Here is a 19,276-nt window from a genome sequence, read left to right as displayed (position 1 = left end):
TATTGCCCCACATAGTACCTAATACGAACGGATGTTGGGAGGGGGGGCCTAATAAAGAAGGCCGCAAGCGAATGAGCCACGGCCGCCCGCGAGACAGCAGCTGGGGAAGTGCAATTCCACCGGCGACTCGTGCCATCTTTGCGAGCTAACTAGATCACGACGCATGCTGGCGGGACGCATAAAGTCGTCAAGCACGACGACCACTACGACTGTATACGGCGGGACTGTGACCGCAAAGTGCTTTTCTTGTTCCGACCTGCACGAGTTACGGAATGGTGGAAGCGGCTTTCTGCTCGTCTACGGCCCTTTCATGTTGCCTTCGTGCGTAGCGAGCGCAAGAAGGGAGCTTTTCGTGGCGCCGTCGACGGCCGAGTGACAGCGCGCTGAAGGCAAGCGCGATTTGCGACTTACTTTCAAGAGGGTAAGAAGTCCTTCCATTTCACAGTGCCTTCGTTCGTAGACATTTATGCAGTCGCGCTTAGTACGACTTTCAGCACGCGTCGTGATGTCTCAGCTTGCTTCATGAAGCAGAGGAAGTCCAATGCTGAGGAAGAAGCATCCATCTATAATAGCTACCGGTCGAAAGGTTTGGTTTGGTTTATGGGGGTTTAACGTGCCATAGCGACTCAGGCTATGAGGGGCGCCGTAGTGAAGGGATCCGGAAATTTTGACCACCTGGGGTTCTTTAACGTGCACTGACATCGCACAGCACACGGGCCTCTAGAATTTCGCCTCCATCGAAATTCGACCACCGCGGCCGGGATCGAGCCCGCGTCTTTCGGGCCAGCAGCCGAGCGCCATAACCACTCAGCCACCGCGGCGGTCCGGTCGAAAGGGTGTGGCTTTATGCAGTGCGACCTAGTTTCCATCCGGTTAGTCCTTGGGGAGACTAGCCATTGTTAAAGACCTTTTGCAGTTACGGTGTGCTGGTGAAAAGTCATCCATGTGTCTCTCAGTCGAAAGGGTGAGGCTCTGTGCAGTGTGACTTGGTCTTCCCATGGACTAACCATGGGAAGACTAGCCGTTGACCTCCTTTGCAGTTATTCCCTCAGGGAGTAATAGTTCATCTTTAAAGGACTAATAGTTTTGGCAACGCATGCAACTTGGTCTTCACATGGACTAACCATGGACAGACTAGCTGCCGTTGACGTCCTTTGCAGTTATTCCCTCAGGGAGTAATAGTTCATCTTTAAAGGACTAATATTTTTGGCAACGCATGCAACTTGGTCTTCCCATGGAGTAACCATGGACAGACTAGCTGCCGTTAACGCCCTTTGCAGTTATTCCCTCGGGGAGTAATAGTTGATCTTTAAGGGACTAATAGTTTTGGCAACGCACTTAGTCTCGGCTCCGTTGCAGTTGTACTCCTTTGTGCCTTGGGGAATGCGTATCACGGCGTATCGAAGGTTTAGAAAGAGTGAACTGCCGCTCCTGCAGCGTTTCAGGTAACAATGAGCACATCTGTACATCTATGTCCCTTGTACTTGACCCGTAGCGAGGACTAGAAAGACCGGCCCAATTCGCGATTATGAAACTGTGCGACTATTTAGAGCGACAGCATACTAACCTGTCGAGATTAATAAGTTTTACCACTGGAGGTAAGTACTTATCTTCACCGAATCAAGTCCGCCACGGGATCTAGGGCTTTCATCTCTAATTACTTTGGTCTCGCGCCAGTTTTGAGCGGAAGAGTAGCGCTCATCGAAAGAAACTGGACATTCCAAGCATGGTGCTGGATTTCGAGTCCGCGGTAAATTTGGTGACTATTGTTGACAAGGTTTCCTTCACTGGCTGCAACGTTTAATACAAGGTTTTGAGTCAACCATGAAATTAAAAAAAATTACTGTGCGGTTAAGCTTTCTGATTAGTAAATCTGACCAGCTCAGCTGCTTGTGTTTTCGCTATTTATGCTTTTCCTGTTTGCGATGAAATGTAGAGACTCCACCAGCAGCTGCGCGTAGCGCGCTCACTGGCTTCTCGCTGTCGATGACGTCACCGGTCACGTGGCGTTGCGTCACCATGGCAACTACGACGCTGCTTACTCGTCAAGTGAGGCACTAACAGCTTGGCTGTAAAACAGCCTGTGCGACCACATGATACGAGTAGTTTGGTGTCCATACGGGTCTCTGCAATGTCAGTAACGACGAAAAGAAAGAGCAGGTGGTAGTTTGAGGATGGAAATATGAGATTACAGGCACCCAAATTAGTTTGTCATTAAGCATTCTTTCATGTATGTCTATTCTCAAAGCGAAACAGGAACAACTTCGAATGATGGCTAATCAATACAGGTGACAAATCTATGTGATAGGGCAGTAAAAGTTTAAGGTTATCAGTGCAGAGCCCACAAGGTACAGGGTCCAACTTTTAGGAAAAATAAATTTCGGCATTGGAAAACCATAGCTTTTTCTGCATTACGATGAGACGAGAGGGCTGCTTTTTCGAAGCATCCTTCGCTTTCAAGTGTCTGGGCGCGTTTTTTTTAACTGTCGTATATTGAAAAGTGTTGCCAAGAAAAGTGAGAAAGCAAAAAGAAGAGCAAGCAAGAAAACTTATGTTGACAGGTGAAAAACAAACGTTCTTGAAAACCAACCACGTTCAGAACACGTGTTGGACGCGTTTCCCGTTTTGAGTGAGCAACAAGTTGTAAATTTCAGCTGGCTCTTGTGCGTCTCCGATGCTTGTGTTTCATTTTTTTTTCGACATGGCTTTTAAACATGAAGCCTCCTCATTTGGGCCTTTCAAAAGCAGTGATGTTAGTAAACTTTACCTTCAGTTGACACCTTTAGTTGAGGGTGTCCTTTTTGGGGGTTCCGCTGCAGATGGGTCTCTTCCTGCACAATACGCGTAACGTCGCTTTTTCTTTTGTTCGGAAGCTTTCACCGTGCGAAGTTAATGCGTCATTACGAGATGTTCTAACTGTTACGGGAAGCTTTGTCATGTTATTGTAGAATCTCAGTAGAAGGTGCGGGTATTCTGTATATTCTAGGCGCGCTAACAGCGTCTACGTGCGAAAGTCTTTTAGAGCCGCCCCAAAAGCCCAGAGCAAGACAAAAAGAAAAAGTCACCAGCGTATGCTTTAGTATGTTTTCATTATACCAGGGGCTTCAGAGAAGACTAAGTAATTTTCAAAAATAGGCTTTTTGTGGTAATAATAATAATAATAATTGGGTTTGGGGGAAAGGTAATGGAGAAGTATCAGTCTCATATATCGTTGGACACCTGAACCGTGCCGTAAGGGAAGGGGTAAAGGGGGAGTGAAAGAAGAAAGGAAGAAAGAGGTGCCGTAGTGGAGGGCTTCGGAATAATTTCGACCACCTGGGGATATTTAGCGTGCACTGACATCGCACAGCACACGGGCGCCTTAGCGTTTTTCCTCCATAAAAACGCAGCCGCCGCGGTCGGGTTCGAACCCGGGAACTCCGGATCAGTAGTCGAGCTCCGTAACCACTGTGCCACCGCGGCGGTTTTTTTTTTTTGTGTGGTAAAAATTTGGCTTTTGCGCTATGTATTACTGATCCGAATGATCCGGAGTACCCGGGTTCGAAACCGACCGCGGCGGCTGCGTTTTTATGGAGGAAAAACGCTAAGGCGCCCGTGTGCTGTGCGATGTCAGTGCACGTTAAAGATCCCCAGGTGGTCGAAATTATTCCAGAGCCCTCCACTACGGCACCTCTTTCTTCCTTTTTTCTTTCACTGCCTCCTTTATCCCTTCCCTTAAGGCGCGGTTCAGGTGTCCGCCGATATATGAGACAGATACTGCGCCATTTCCTTTCCCAAAACACCGATTATTAGTAGTAGTAGCAGTAGTATTAGTATTACGAGTGTTGACGGGCACCTGAAAGCCAGTGAGTTGTTTTAAGTAGTAAGCTGGTTAACTAATTTTTAATAATTAGCTTTCTAACTAGTAGAGTTAGGCGCCTAGTTGCAATTAGAGATTTGTAGCCGCTCGTTAGTAATAGCTATATCAGTTTTTAGGATTTCGAAGACGCGATTGTCCTCGGCGCTGTGGCTCGACAAAGTCTGGCTATATAGTACCATAATGAATGCGCTTTCAAAAGCATGCTGGCAAAGCAACCTTTCCGGTGCACGTAACTAGTAAAAAAAATACCAATTTTGTCGAGCCACAGCACCAAGCATAATCGTGTTTTCGAAATTCTAATAACTGATACGGCTATTACTAACGATCGGCTACAAATCTGTCATTGCAACTAGGTGTCTAACTGCAATAGTTAGAAAGTTAATTATAAAAAATTAGTCAACCAGCTTACTACCTGAGACGATTCAGCGGTTTTCTGGTGTCCACAAACCCTGGTAGTATTATGATGAAAAACCCATATTTTTGCCCCAAAAAAGCCTATTTTTGAGAATTACTTAATGTCGTCTTTGGTGCACGAAATAAATAAATTTATATGGATTCGTTGTACCAGCAGGAGAAAGAAATATAAGCCGAAAAACTAAGCGATGATGCCATCAACGAAAATTTATAGCGTAAACTTTATTAATCACTACGGGAAGAAAAATGAAACCGTGGATAATAAGAATCACAGGTCCCGTTATCACAACACCGTAGCGATCAGAGCAAATTTAAAATAAAGATGCCTACAGTCAACTGTCACTCTCACAGTCACGAAATGTTATCTACGGGAACAGATCTGGCGTAAAAAAAGTGTTTTTTTTTTTCGAAGCAGAAGTTCCGCTGGCTCTGTGCGGTTAATGCAGTGCACTGGCATTCACGCAATATAAATGTTTTTATAGAAATGCGCAGGCTATCATGCGATGTGATTTGACCTTGCTTAATCTGGAAGGAAAGTTACAGGGTTTCTTTGGATTTTTTTAGCCAGTCGCCGATGCTGTGTCATCAAAGCCAACCGCCGACAAATTTCTTTAACCGTTGCCTGAAATCAATCTCTGCAAACGTTTTCCTTCAGTTTGTCTAAAAATAAACGAAACGCTGCTGTTTTTAAGGCGTTTTACTTGCTTGAATATCTTCAGTAGCTCAGGGATGTTTTATAACGACAAAGCTGCTTTAGACAGACGCACTCTCCTCCAATACTTTTCTCGTGTAGGCCCAGACGAAGGCTATATTTCGAACCAAAACATTGGCCACTGGGGTCTGAGGCTTTCTTCTTTTCTGTCACTTCTTCTTCTGCCTCTTAATACATGACACATTTATGTCACTTAAAATCGTAGTTTCTTCTTTTTTTTAGTCTCGGAGAAACCTCTCCTATAGAATCTGCGAATTGTCACATTGTCACACCTTTGCATTCATTTGTCTGTCTTTTAACGTTCCCGCATGTCCTGCAAATGAGTACACCTACCTCTTCATACTCCCTCGCTTATGCAATGCCCCAAAACCACCAACGTATAAACCAGAAATGAAAGTCAGCGCTCTCCTCATTTTTGTATACTGGCGCTCCTCCCGAAGCCATCATTTGGAAAGCTCCCCGTGTCGTGGCTCCATCCTGCGACAGGCTTATACATTTCGGTTCAAGATGTGGCCAGCCTTATGTGGCCTCCTCGCGAAGCCATCATTTGGAAAGCCCCCCGTGCCGTGGTTCCATCCTGCTACAGACTTATACATTTCGGTTCAAGATGTGGCCAGCCTTGTGTGGCCTCCTCGCGAAGCCATCATTTGGAAAGCCCCCCGTGCCGTGGATCCATCCCGCGACAGCCTTATGCATTTCGGCTCAAGATGTGGCCAGCCTTGTGTGGCCTCCTCGCAAAGCCATCATTTGGAAAGCCCCCGTGCCGTGGTTCCATCCTGCGACAGGCTTATACATTTCGGTTCAAGATGTGGCCAGCCTTGTGTGGCCTTCTCGCGAAGCCATGATTTGGAAAGCCCCCCGTGCCGTGGTTCCATCCCGCGACAGCCTTATGCATTTCGGCTCAAGATGTGGCCAGCCTTGTGTGGCCTCTTCGCAAAGCCATCATTTGGAAAGCCCCCGTGCCGTGGTTCCATCCCGCGACAGGCTTATGCATTTCGGCTCAAGATGTGGCCAGCCTTGTGTGGCCTTCTCGCGAAGCCATGATTTGGAAAGCCCCCCGTGCCGTGGTTCCATCCCGCGACAGCCTTATGCATTTCGGCTCAAGATGTGGCCAGCCTTGTGTGGCCTCTTCGCAAAGCCATCATTTGGAAAGCCCCCGTGCCGTGGTTCCATCCTGCGACAGGCTTATACATTTCGGTTCAAGATGTGGCCAGCCTTGTGTGGCCTTCTCGCGAAGCCATGATTTGGAAAGCCCCCCGTGCCGTGGTTCCATCCCGCGACAGCCTTATGCATTTCGGCTCAAGATGTGGCCAGCCTTGTGTGGCCTCTTCGCAAAGCCATCATTTGGAAAGCCCCCGTGCCGTGGTTCCATCCCGCGACAGGCTTATGCATTTCGGCTCAAGATGTGGCCAGCCTTGTGTGGCCTCTTCGCAAAGCCATCATTTGGAAAGCCCCCGTGCCGTGGTTCCATCCTGCGACAGGCTTATACATTTCGGTTCAAGATGTGGCCAGCCTTGTGTGGCCTTCTCGCGAAGCCATGATTTGGAAAGCCCCCCGTGCCGTGGTTCCATCCCGCGACAGCCTTATGCATTTCGGCTCAAGATGTGGCCAGCCTTGTGTGGCCTCTTCGCAAAGCCATCATTTGGAAAGCCCCCGTGCCGTGGTTCCATCCCGCGACAGGCTTATGCATTTCGGCTCAAGATGTGGCCAGCCTTGTGTGGCCTTCTCGCGAAGCCATGATTTGGAAAGCCCCCCGTGCCGTGGTTCCATCCCGCGACAGCCTTATGCATTTCGGCTCAAGATGGGGCCAGCCTTGTGTGGCCTCTTCGCAAAGCCATCATTTGGAAAGCCCCCGTGCCGTGGTTCCATCCCGCGACAGGCTTATGCATTTCGGTTCAAGATGTGGCCAGCCTTGTGTGGCCTTCTCGCGAAGCCATCATTTGGAAAGCCCCCCGTGCCGTGATTCCATCCTGCGACAGGCTTATACATTTCGGATCAAGATGCGGCCTGGCTTGTCGGACTCTCGCTGGGCAGCCGTTGGGTTTTCCGAGAAAATAATACAAAAGGAAGGAACAAGAGGGAAGCAGACCAGCGGGGTGTACCGTTCCGCTTTTAGCCGTCCCCAGCGGGAGCGCGTTGCCTTTCGGGGAGGGGACCCCCACTGCTGTCCGTACGCTGCCACTATAGCTGCCACTCCGCTTATAGCTCTGGCCATCAGTGCCAGCAGGCGGCGGTTGGGGTCAAGCGCCGTGTCATTAAGCGTGGAGCGGCGGCAGCAGTTGTGGCTGGAAAGGGGACAACAGCGGCCTGAAAGCGGAGGAGCCCGCTTGCTTGCTTCCTTTTTCCGGGTGCCCCCCACCCGCCTCTGTTAGCGTAGCTAGCACCACATGTGCGCCCCGGCCTGCATTGCTGCCTTCAGCTGGATGTGCCGCCGTCGTTCCTCTCAAGAAAAGTGCGGCCCCCTTTTCTGCCATGTCCGCTGCGGCTCCGGAGTATAGGCACCCTGCACCCGCCAGGCACCGCCACCGTCGACGCTGCGTTCAGCGCCCCTCGCGGCCAGTTCCTCGTCCCTGTCAGGAAGGCTCGCCTCGCGACTTCGAAGGGATGGCGTCTGCCAGCGGCGTGCCGCTTATTGTAGAGGCGGGATTTCGCGCTATTCACGATGCGGAAAAATTCTTTAGAGAAGCAAACATCAAGAAAGGCACGAAGCTTTTTGAAGCAGGACACGTACACAACGTGAAAGAGGTGGTGTCGTGCGACGGGAGCGAAGTAGCAGCCCGGTGCATTGCGCAGACGAGCATCACTGCGCCACCGAAAACCATCAAATTAACGGTAAGAAATATTTCTATCTAATGTCTGTTAGCGCTGCGATCTTACTTTATTTTTTTTATGTAGCTATCTTCCAGTAGACAGCTTGTTGCCGCGAGCTGCAGTTGCAAGGCAGGCGTCGCAGGCAAATGCAAACACGCTGCTGCCGTTGCCGTGTATTTGGAGCAGTGTGAAACGCTCTCTAAAACGAGCCAACCGCAAGCCTGGGGTGTTCCTACATTTAAGAAGGTTTACCCTAAACTTTCGAAGACGGCCAAGCGGCATAACATTGAAGGTAACTAGAAAACTCCAGTTTTTGAGCGAACGGCGCAAACCTGACTTGATAACATTCTCGTTTGCAGCACCTTCGGTTTTCGATATGAAATTCCCTGTTGAAACTATCCCTTGAAATGATTTACCCGCTGTGTAATCTGCCGCTCATACTTTTTTTCATTTTTTCAGCAACTGCTAGGTCGTTATCGCTGCAACACGTGCGTCAATATTTTGGGGATATCAAATGTCCAATAAACGAGCTTTTACAAGCAGAAGAGGATGAAAGCTGTGGTGAAGCGCCTGTGCGCACTGAAACTCCTGCCGGCAACGTAAAACTTTTTGACTGGGATTGTTCAGAAAAGGAGTACCCCAGCTACTTCATGCAGGATTCTGGCGGAAAGCTTGTGCTAAAAAAGCGGAATTTCACTGCAAGGTTTGTTTAATTTCTACACAGTTAGGACAAGTGCCCTGATTCTTCGACATTAGGATATGTGATTACTGTACTAAATTATCACCCAGTCTTTCAGATGTGGAGGCAAAGATTTATGAGGAACATGTTGCTGTTGCCCCTGAAAACGTGCTTTCACTGTCCAAAAAGACGCTGGACGACAAGGCGCAGTGGAAGCTAGCTAGGATTCCGCGCATAACTGGAACAAAAGTAAGCGATTCTTTGCTGCGCAAAATTTGGGCTTCCTCAGGTGTGAGCTCGGACGAGTTGCGAAGTCAATGACCGGAAATCGCAGGTGCAAGAAGAGGGAAGGGTTCCCAGAGATCCATTAGCATTCCTCGGCGTCTGTTGAATGTGCCATGAGTTAAAAACCTGTCTAGGAGGTAATGCAAGAGTCAAGCAAACGCCTTCCGCATGGGTTTGACCATTGTTAGACCAGAAACCGCGCGCGCGTGTTGGCCGTCGCGAAGGATGGGCCCCGCAGTGGCACAGTCCTTGGAATGGCAGCTGCGGAGCCGAACGAGCTCCGCCGAGGGCCTTAAATTCCAAGTAAAACCCGCCGGCCACCAATGGTGGAAAAAAAAAACCACCAAAAAAAGGGGGATTCGGAGGACTCACTACGAAATAAAAGAACTTTCGCATACCAGAGTAAAAGGTTGGAAATAGCAGTTCGCTGTGAGCAAACAAAATTGTGATAATGTGAGTAAACTTGCCCTTGGCGCAGAAATATCGTTTTGGCTGCAAAATATTTATTCTAAGCTCTAATTTTCTTTTGCTGTTTCAAGCCAGACAATTGGAACGAATTATTCCTCTTTACCGAGCGTATCATACAACTCCGTTCAGATACGTATTACTGCATCCTACTACACAGCAATGTGTCCTGCTGTTGTTATTAGCCATTTTGTGCTCGGAAAGGAGGCGCACAACTGCTTCGCGACGGCGCGCGCAACACAGCGCGAGCTGTGAGACTGCCCCCGCCTTCCTGACAGGGACGCGCCAGCCGCCGCCAGTGGAGCGCGCGTCGCGCGGGAGTTAGATGCGCAGGGTGCCTATAGCGAACGAGTCCACGTTGCAGGCATGTAAAGGCGCGCTTGGAGAACCCAGGAAAAAGTGTACTGTACGGGCGCTCCGCTTGTCTCGGTCCAGGAGCGGTGCTTAAGAAGACATCGCCGTGTCAGAATAGAGGAAGCGTACTTCACCAAAACAAAGCTATACACAGCGTCAGGAAAGCTAAGAGAACTGGGCCAGCCTGGTATAAGGGTGTTGTAACGGAATGGCAATACAACGCACTCTTTCGGTTCCGCAGAAGAGTTCAGATGGTGGTCGAAGCAGAGCATCCGTAGTGCACATCGAAGCAGGTTGGGAAAGCTGTATTACATCAAAGTACTATAGCGGACAAAGGTGACAGACCCCCCCCCCCTCTCTTTCCCTCCAACTTCCGATCACTGCCACTCTGCGTGGGGGCGCCACCTGACGCAGATCTTGTGGGGTCGAGACCGGTGCAGTGGGCCCTTCTTGAAACCAGCAGTGCTTTGTCAGGTGGTGCCCCCACGTTCAGTGGCAGTGATCGGAAGTCGGAGGGGGGGGGGGGGGGTCTGTTACTTTTGCTAACATAGTACAGGGTTTCGCCGTGATCTTGGTCTCAAAGATGGCGGCCACTATGACGTCTGCGGCTGCCAACCCATTTGTATCAGTTTGCAACATATTTGCATGATCCTTACCACTAGCCACACCGACTGCGCGGTCTCGGTGATGGCAGGGGATTGGTGTTGCTGGTGGGCTCGAAGAATAAAAATAGCTTCAAACTGTAATACAATCGACATGTTATCTCTGCCCCGCTGACCCGGCCGATCGTAGAAAGAATTCGCGAAAACCTGGCATGAAACGGCTGTTGACCGGATAATAACGGATAAGGCGTTAGCCGCCCGCGACCCTTAATCTGAGGATAACCTTGTCAGGTGGATGCCCTGATTGCCTGAAACTTGGTCTATATACGGCAGTCATGCAGCGTTGCGCGGTTATTTATACGAGACGCGGAGCGTGACAGCCGCATGTCAAGCCGGACCGCCTCGCGATTTCAGCTTGCAGCGCCTGTTCGCTCCATCGGCTGGTAGGCACGGCGGTCATGCGCGGTTTGTTCGGAGCGGCTGATGTTGATGGCGTTGGCGATGAGGCGTGGCCGGGCGACCCTTCTGTACGCAAAAGCGGCCGCTGTAGCGGAGTTGCTTGAAAGAATGAGGACGCGCTTGTTCTGACCGCTCCTCGAAGCTGCAGTCCAGGGCGATTGAGGTTGTCCATCGAAGGAGGTGGGGGAAGGTGTCAGCTTTTGACAGGCGTATAGGTGTTTGAAAGGAGATTAGAATCGAGGGCATTTGAACAGGTTGGCGCGCATTCACGTTTATAAACGCTGGGTGCAAAATAAAATATAATAAAAAAGAGGAAGAGTGGCAGGCTGAGACAGGTGCCGTCATTCTGCGCGCAAGACAAATTTCGCGTCTTCGCGTGATCTGTGAGATTTGTTATCGTGAAAAGCGTTCTCCATTTGGTTTTAAAGGCAGTCTTAACTGCCTGCCGGATGCGAGCGATGGAAAAAAAAAACTTTAAAAGGATGATCTTGCTGCACGTCGGAAGAATGGACCATTAATAACCTCAATATTTTCGTAACAGTGCCTCACAATTTTCCAAAATTAAAAAAAAAATGTCCGAGAATGTTGGATATGTGGCTGAAGAAGAAATGCACCTTGCGTTTGCGTGAAATCATGATCAGCCTCAATACGCCCACTGCAGGGCAAAGGCCTGTCCCATACCTCTCCAATTAATCCTCTCCTGTGCCAGCTGCGGTAGCCGTATCCCCGCAAACTCCTGAAACTCGTCTGCCCACCTAACGTTCTGCCGCCCCCTGCTACGCTTGCTTTCTCTTGGAATCCACTCCGTTACCCTTAAGAACCAGCGGTTATGTTGCCTTCGCATTACATGCCCTGCCCAAGCTCATTTCTTCCTCTTGATTTCGATGAAGATGTCATTAACACGCGTTTGTTGCCTCACTCACTCCACCCGCTTCCGGTCTCTTAACGTTACACCTATCTTTTCCTTTCCACAGCTCACCGCGTTGTCCTCAAATTAAGCTGAACCCTTTTTGTTAGTTACCACGTTTCTGCCCCATAGGTGAGTACCGGTAAGATACAGCTGTTGTGTACGTTTCTTTTGAGGGATAATAGTAAACTGCCATTCATTAATATATTGCGTGCAATGTAAGCGGTATAAGGACTGTGCGGGTTGTGAGAGGATACGCGACCTTAGGTCACCTGATTTGAATTGACCTTTTAGTTGAGCCATGAGTCATGTAATCCCAATGGGCGGCCTCCATAGGGGGTGTCACACAGCTATATATCGTCACTTAACCGGCTCTTGCGACTAGGAGAGGTGCGGGTGTTCTTAACGACCGCTCTGTCGTCTGCACGAGGGCGCCGAGCCTCAAAGCGGTCTTGGCAAAAGCTCACGTGATGAAAGAGGTTTTTCGTTCGATTTTTGCAGCTGCAGTGTGCGCCTACCTGTCGTTCCGCCGGCTGCGTCCGGTTCTCCAAGGCCGCCATCGGAGCGTGCGGGGCCATTCACATTAGCGCCCGCTTAACGCGCGCTGTAGCGAGACGGATCGGATTAAAACGGCGCCTTGCGGCGAAGGACGCTTTCTTCACGACTATTTTCGTCGCTGGCTGAGAAGCGGCTTTGAGGGCCGACGCTCTACGGAACTCGCCGTTACAACAGGACAGATTGCTGGTTTTCGATGAAAACCCGTTTGTCGTGTGATTGAATCCCGTTTGCTGCGGCCGCATTTTGATGGAATCGAATTGAAAAGATGTCCGTGTGCATGTTGAAGAAGCCCACCATCTACTACAGCATTCCTCATAGCCCGTGTACTTGGTACAGCTTCGGGACGTTGAATCCTGCGTACCACACCATGCCTTACCATGCCGTACTATACCATACTGTACCCTATTATACCATCATCAGCCTTCATTCACACTTTCCTTTTCCTCCTCTTCCCTTTCCCCTGTGTGGAGTAGCAGGCCAGGGCCCTGTTACCACCGGCCGACCTCTCCGCCTTTCTTTCATTAAAATTCTTTCTCTCTCTCCTATTATACCATACCAAACGATACCAATCTATACCATGCCATACCATACCTGTGTCTATTAGATCCCGTAATAAGGCTGAAGGGTAGCCAAAATCTGAACGATCATGATGACTCCACCCTCCTGCGTATGTATTTGCCGTTGTCGTCTATGGGCGCTGGGATAGTAGTGCTGTGCGCATGTCTTCCAGTAGCGTTGCTATGCGAGCTTTCTTGATACTGGCTTCGGAACTCCTGTTCAAGATCCGGGCCTCTTTCGTGACTGATATTCAAAATATAGCCGACAAAGACGCCACCTCTGAGCTGTGAAATCAACACTACTGATGGCTTCCCAATGCTTCTGGCCACCCTGAAGCTTTTGAGGAGCTCTTAGATAATTCTTTTGATGACTTTCGAGAGCGCAGTGGCTTGTAGATCTTGATGTTTTTATTCATACGTTGTACCCTATTTAGAAACAGAGTACCTGGGAAGTTTTAAAGTGATATTATCAGTGTCCCCTTAATACATAGTGGTGCCTTGGTCTTTTTTTCAATGTAACTTATCTGCAGTTTGTTTTCGTGTTTCCTACTTGTTTCTTTTTTATTGCCTGTTGAGGTTATGAATTAAGGAGTTTTGAAAGTCTTGGCTTATGCAAGTTTTGACAGCCTTGACTTATCCAAGTTTAAATTCTAAGCCATTGTTAAGCAATGTCGGGATCGCCAGCCGCCTTCTTTCGCAAACATGTATCAGAGCCGCAGACATATTTGTGTCTCGGACACAAGTTCTGCAACTGTTTGCGTCTTGGACACATGTTTGGCCACCATGTCTGCGCAAACATGGTGGCGAAACATGTATCCGAGACAGAAACATGGTGGCGGAATACGTATCCGAGACACAAACATGGTGGCGAAAAAGTATCCAAGACGCAAACGTGGTGGCGAAACATGTATCCGAGACAGAAACATGGTGGCGGAATATGTATCCGAGACACAAACGTGGTGGCGAAACATGTATCCAAGATGCAAATATGGTGGTCATGCTTGTATCCAAGACGCGAAAAGTTGCGAAACATGTATCCGAGACACAAACATAGTTGCGAAAAATGCATCCAAAACGCAAACAGGATGGCAAACAATGTATCCAATGCGCAAACATGGTGGCGAAAATGTATCGAAGATGCAAACATGGTAGCTGAAGCGAAAAAATGGCGGCGAAAAAGTATCCAACACGCAAACGTGGTGGCGGAACATGTGTCCAAGACGCAAATATTATAGCCATACATGTATACAAGACGCAAACATAGTTGCGAAACGTCTATCCAATGCGCAAACATGGTGGCGAAACATGCATCCAAGACACAAACATGGTGGCGAAACATGTATTCAAGACCCAAACATGGTGGCCAAACATGTATCCAATGCGCAAGCACGGTGGCCAGACATGTATCCAAGGCGCAAACATGGTGGCCAAACATGTATTCAAGGCGTGAACTTCATGGCGAAAATGCATCCAAGACGCAAATGTGATGGCCATACATGTATCCAAGACGCAAAAATTTAGGAAACATGTATCCGAAACGCAAACATGGTGGCGAAACATATATCCGAGACGCAAACAGAAACATATATCCAATGCGCAAACATGGTGGCCAGACATGTATTCAAGACGCAAACGTAGTTGCGAAACGTGTATCCGAGGCAAGCACGGTGGCGTACGGTTTGCGGCTTTAGTCTGAATGCTGACAACGTTCCCTGACCTCATTGTCAAAAAGAAATGAGAGACTAAACCACACCGGTACGCCATTTCTTTCACACGGGTGGGCGCACATCTTCACGATGGGCCGGTGGACATTGACATCCGGTTTCTTTGAGGACAGCGCGCGTGCCGCACGGTACGTGGCGTGCATACGTACACATAAAAGACACACGGAGGTGGGAACGTGCGCAAAAGCGTCAATGGTCACGGCTAGCGTCAAGGACGCAGGCGTCGTCTTGCGTCGACGTCGTCGTCTCGCAAACTGGTTCCCAGCGCTGGTGCTCACACATAGACACAGACACTAAAGCAATTCGGCACACACTCGCAGCGGTGGGTTTTATTCGCCTCGACTTCGAAAATGCAATGACCCAATGGCAGATAGAGGCTAATGAAAGGCGCTGCTCAAGGTTGTTTGCAACCCCGCTTACTTCAACGTTCCCTTTCACGTCGTGCCGAGGAATAGGTTTCACCACGAAAAAGGATAGGTTGAGGGTGGGGATGGGGTGCAGCGGTATGCGGGTGACAATAGACGCATGTGTATTGCGTGACCTCGTAACACTTTCGCCCTTACAAAAGCGTTATGCTGATCTCCACCAGCGCGCATTATAATCGCTTTGATACAAAAGTCAAGGGGTCATATAAGCGTTTTATTTTGTTTAAGCAACGAAGTATTTTGTTCTAAAGCTTCACCCAAGTTATACTCAATGTCCAGTGGAGTGGTCAGCAGATAAATTTCGGCGATCTCTTGCGTTCACCGACGGCGTGTAGAGTTCTTTCTTTCTTTCTTGTTCGCCTTTCTTTTTTTGCATTTTCCTTCCGTCGGAACACGGCCACTGTGTTCCGATATCGAACCATCGATCTCTCGCTCAAAAACGCAAAGCCATAGTCGCTGTGCCACAGCGGCGACTCAGATAATCAAGAGGACAAGGGTATGTATGACCTGTTCGCCTTTCACTCCATAGTCGTTCAGTGCGATCGTCCTCTTTGCAGTGTCTTTTGGATAAGCGATGCACAACCTAAGCAGGCCACACGTTCGTCCGCATTTCGACATTTCCTGTGACGCTCCTTGTGATGTGCCTGAAGAGGAGAAAATGTGATTGGGCGATGTATGGGGATGGGGGCACGAGATAAGCATTGTCCTGTAGGGGAAGTGAGCTGGATGCTGGTGGTGATGATGATGATGAATATGGTGATGGTTACGATGACAATGCGCCTTACTTGTGTTCGAGGAAGACATCTATGTTGCTAGCTGTGCGCTGTTAGTACATAAACTTCTCGCATGCACCCTGACATCATGCTGCAAGGTGGCTCTGTCTCCGTAGATATGACTTGGAAGTCTTCACATGATCGGCGCTCACCCGGTAACCACTGTCAGCACGGCCGTGTCATTAAACGGTGCCTCAACTTACACGCTAAGCATTGGCCTGCAAATCTTGTGCGTGAAACTTCTACGCAGAGTTGTTGTTTTTTTTCGCAGAGAACGTGAAAAACATCTTTCCCGCCGGCTGGCACTTCGCACGGGACGAGACCTCTTTGAATGCATAGATTTAGTAAATACAGAGGACGGCCAGCAAGCCTTTGTGGTGAAATCACTGTCATTGCAGTGGTGCGGGGGAGGTGGTCCTTTTTTACCTCCTACTCTCAAAGTAGAAAGGGTGCCGGCGTATTGTATGATTCTCTGTGGTAACCTGAAATCCGGTCCAACCACTAGTCGCTGCGAATCGTAGACGTAGTCTGGCATGGTGAGGAGGGTGGTGAAGTGTCTGGGAGCTGTTGTTTTGTTTTAGCTGTTACAAAGTTCGCTTCTTCTGAACTTCTTTAGCACATACATCAAGCCTTGTGATAGGCGAGCGCAACGTTAAGTAATTACCGCGGGGTGATAGCGAGCGTGACATACGGTTATAAGTTGTCTGGAAGGAAATTCTCGTGGTACGACTGTCACGAACCATGGACTAGGCGCTATTATTTTATTTTATTTTTTCGCCCAATCTAACGGATGTCACTAACCAGCGCCTAAACTTGTTCGAACACCTTGTCTCTGAAGGGAACATACACTAGGACTCTTAGCTTTTATTTGCCATAAGTAAACGGCGCGACAAACAGGTCTGAATTATTATTCGAACTTGAAGTGGAACGGTAGCTCATTAGAAGGGCTATAAAAAGAGCAATAGGGTTATAGAGAATCCAATATAAGACGCTAAGAAAAAGCCGCAGCAAAATCAATACAGCGACATTGATGGCTCCCTACGCGCGCAGCTCGGTAATGCCACTTGTTTGATTTACCGCCGTCGTCAAAAACAACACCACACGCTCGGGACGTAGCGGAACGCTGTCTAACGGCTGCATCGTGAGGGACATGCCTTTTGAAAACGCCCTGTCGAGCTAACGTTACGCCTCGGTTTGAACGTCATTTTAAATGGCAGCCTGCAGTCGTAGCGAACTCAATAAACGCTACCCCGACAATGAAGGTTGGAACAATGGAAGGATTGCAATAGAAAGCGTTTGGCGAAGCCTATTCTGTAGAGCACAATCGCTCTGCTTGGCCTGGCATTTAGAATAGTAACAGCTGTCTCTCGGGCTTGCACAGTCTTCTTTTTTTTAATGCGCCATGCGTGCTTCAATGAGGTTGACATCATGTCGCACTGTGTGGCCCTCTGCCACGCACTTTTCGATGTTCTGTATTGGGGATGCTCTGGGGGTGGGAATATCAAGTTAGTTTCGGTTTTGATTACTCCAGTTCACTTGATGATTGGAGGAGAGTTTATGTTTAAAATAATAATAATAATAATAATAATAATAATTGGTTTTGGGGGAAAGGAAATGGCGCAGTATCTGTCTCGTATATCGTTGGACACCTGAACCGCGCCGTAAGGGAAGGGATAAAGGAGGGAGTGAAAGAAGAAAGGAAGTGAGAGGTGCCGTAGTGGAGGGCTCCGGAATAATTTCGACCACCTGGGGATCTTTAGCGTGCACTGACATCGCACAGCACACGGGCGCCTTAGCGTTTCTCCTCCATAAAAACGCAGCCGCCGCGGTCGGGTTTAAAAACTAATAATGGGATTGGAACACATGCACTGCGCCCAGTTAGATGCGGCGATGGCCGAATTGTTTATAGGCCATTGGGAAGTTGCGTTTACGGTGGCTGCGGTTCGAGTCCCGCCGGGGGAAATATTTTCTTGTCTTCTGGATGCCGTTTCCATGGCAACTATGCATCACTAGAGTTTGCTTTCTTCCGGTCGCTAGGGGGGATATTGGAGCCGACATGTAGATTGGCTGGCAATGGTCGGTATACGAGGTTTCTTACCTCTGTGTGCTCTGCTCCATACAGGAGAAGGGCATTCCCTGGGACAATAGATATTCAGGGTAACGGAAGAGGTTCAAAAAGCGCCAAGCCAGGATGTGACGCATTTTACTCTTTTTTTTTCACGCTGGAATTTATGCCGGAACCTGAGCCTTTTTGATGGTGGCGCTTTGTACTTTGTACGAAGCAATCTCTATTACCGGGGTACCAGATCTGTACAAAGTAGTCTACTAACTTTGGCAGTGCTCATTCCTCCGCATGCTGTGCAGAGGGGGTGTAGTTCCTACGGCTGCCCCCATAAGGTCAATGTCCTCCAAAAGCTTTTTAAATGCTCAACTGACGTGATGATTCGCAGCGCGCCCGGCCGTAGCTGAATTTGTGCGTCTGAACTTTTAGCACACGCTGCGCACCATAGCTTTATTTTTAACTACTTTAACCAATACAAACCGCCGCGTTTGCCCGCTGGCAATGGCATTCGTTTGCTGATCCCAGGGTCATAGCATCGAATCCTGTCTGCGGCGGCTGCACATCGATGAAGCTGTAATGCAAAACGATCCATGCGCTGCACGATGTCATTGCACGTTCAATAACCTCGGGTAGTCGAAATTATTCCTATGGTCTCCACTACAGGGGATTTCATAGCCTGTGCTGTTGTTTTTGCACGTAAAAATCGGTTAAGAAATTAGGTATGTAATCACTATTCAAGCATACAACTGAAGCAATCAACGAATCAATTACTCTAGGATGTAAACCAGTCACTTCGGCGTGTATAGATGTGAAGCGGCTCAGTGGTTATGGCGCACGGCTGCAGACCCGAAAGACGTGGATTCGATGCCGGCTGCGGCGGTCGAATTTCGATGGAGGCGGAATCGTAGAGGTCCGTGTACTGTGTGATGTCAGCGCGCGCTAAAGAACCCCTGGTAGTCAAAATTTCCCTTTGGGACGTTTAAGTCGCTTTGGTGCGTTAAACCCCATAAACCAAACCAGAAAGTACCGGATGCAAGGGTCATTGATGGGTGGGGGGTGACCGTGCGAGTGATGATTCCGACGACGCTGTCTGATCACACGCCATGTGTTCTGTTCTTTTAAGTGAGAAGTCATGCAGTGAGTTTTCAAGGCTTGCTAAGGCTTACAAAGCCGCAGCTGTACATCATTTCCTGCTTTCTGCGCTTCTTCGTTCCATTCTTCCCAGTCATCTTTCTTGAAATCTTCGTTTCATCCGCTCAGCCATTCCTATTGAGGTGCTTTTTTTCTTCTTTTTTTCCCCTCCGCCTGGCAAACTTATCTGGAATCGTCCGTTGTCGGGAGTAGCTTCGGACTCGCATTACGAGCCATCGTGAAACGCACGCCAACTAGAATCTGAAATATAGAGATAGAGAGACGAAAAAAAAATCGGTACAGAGAAAGCGAGAAAGAAGAGTAGGAGGAAAGTAACAAAAGCGCCTCCAACGGCCGCGCGCGCATTGCGGATCAGGTTTCGCCCCTTTTCGCGGCCGCCGCTGTGAAGGCGGCGCTGGCAGCGCGCCTCGTTTGTCGCCGAGTGGTGAAGCGAGGCTTCGTTCGTCACTTGCCTGACAGCGCTGTAATGCCATCGGGA

The 19,276-nt window shown here is 49.0% G+C and overlaps 1 protein-coding gene and 1 long non-coding RNA gene across 3 annotated transcripts in view; both read left to right on the top strand.

The window, feature by feature from the left end:
• The window catches only part of LOC144104172 (alpha-(1,3)-fucosyltransferase 7-like), a 61,546-nt gene that overhangs the window by 11,507 nt on the left and 30,763 nt on the right, over positions 1–19,276 (top strand). Inside the window, exon 1 of one of the 2 annotated variants that reach the window (XM_077637031.1) lies at positions 15,284–15,307. The exons of the other annotated variant lie outside the window; for it this stretch is intronic. The gene's annotated coding sequence lies outside the window, so the exon portion shown is untranslated. Of the gene's footprint in view, positions 1–15,283; positions 15,308–19,276 lie in introns of those variants that run through there. 2 annotated transcript variants of the gene reach the window in all.
• Positions 7,478–8,628, top strand: LOC144105403 (uncharacterized). The gene is made up of 3 exons (XR_013308784.1): positions 7,478–7,817; positions 7,881–8,088; positions 8,256–8,628. It is a non-coding gene; the product is annotated as an uncharacterized LOC144105403 (long non-coding RNA).

This window comes from Amblyomma americanum, chromosome 9, assembly GCF_052857255.1.
Source record: "Amblyomma americanum isolate KBUSLIRL-KWMA chromosome 9, ASM5285725v1, whole genome shotgun sequence".
In the NCBI taxonomy this organism is placed as follows: Eukaryota; Metazoa; Arthropoda; class Arachnida; order Ixodida; family Ixodidae; genus Amblyomma; species Amblyomma americanum.
The sequence above is the reverse complement of the archived record's forward strand: the minus strand, read 5'-3'. Positions and strand labels throughout refer to the sequence as shown.